The sequence below is a fragment of the Antrostomus carolinensis genome, unplaced genomic scaffold, assembly GCF_000700745.2.
Source record: "Antrostomus carolinensis isolate BGI_N321 unplaced genomic scaffold, ASM70074v2 scaffold32551, whole genome shotgun sequence".
Lineage (NCBI taxonomy): Eukaryota > Metazoa > Chordata > Aves > Caprimulgiformes > Caprimulgidae > Antrostomus > Antrostomus carolinensis.
In genome coordinates, this window is record NW_010294061.1 from 390 (window position 1) to 819 (window position 430).

At 61.2% G+C, this 430-nt stretch overlaps 1 protein-coding gene across 1 annotated transcript in view; it reads left to right on the plus strand.

Annotated features, from left to right (window-relative positions):
• The window catches only part of BAIAP2 (BAR/IMD domain containing adaptor protein 2), a gene marked incomplete at its 5' end in the record, with an annotated part of 8270 nt that overhangs the window by 329 nt on the left and 7511 nt on the right, over positions 1-430 (plus strand). The gene's annotated exons all lie outside the window — the stretch shown is intronic.

Genomic DNA, 430 nt, shown 5'->3' on the forward strand with positions numbered 1-430 from the left:
TGCACCACCACCACCAACCCTTCCTCTGCCAACAGGACACAGCACCCATCGGTGCTGCTCTGCATTTTGAAGCAGCTTCTGGCTGCACAAAGTAGATGGGACCATGGTTTGCCCCAGTGGCGACGCGGTGGTGCCGATGGCAGAGCCTGGCAGTGTGTCCTGCTGTCTGGCTCACCCAGGCAGTACCGGCCCCTTCACGGTGCAACTTCACCTGTGCTGGAGAACTCGTGGTGGGGGGATGATGGCAGAGCCTGGCAGTGTGTCCTGCTGTCTGGCTCACCCAGGCAGTACCGGCCCCTTCACGGTGCAACTTCACCTGTGCTGGAGAACTCGTGGTGGGTGGATGGGGCTGAATTCGCCTGTTGTGGTCACCAAGGTCTGAGGGCTCTGTCCCGGCAGAGGCTCAGCAGGTTCCTCGTGCATCAGCTCA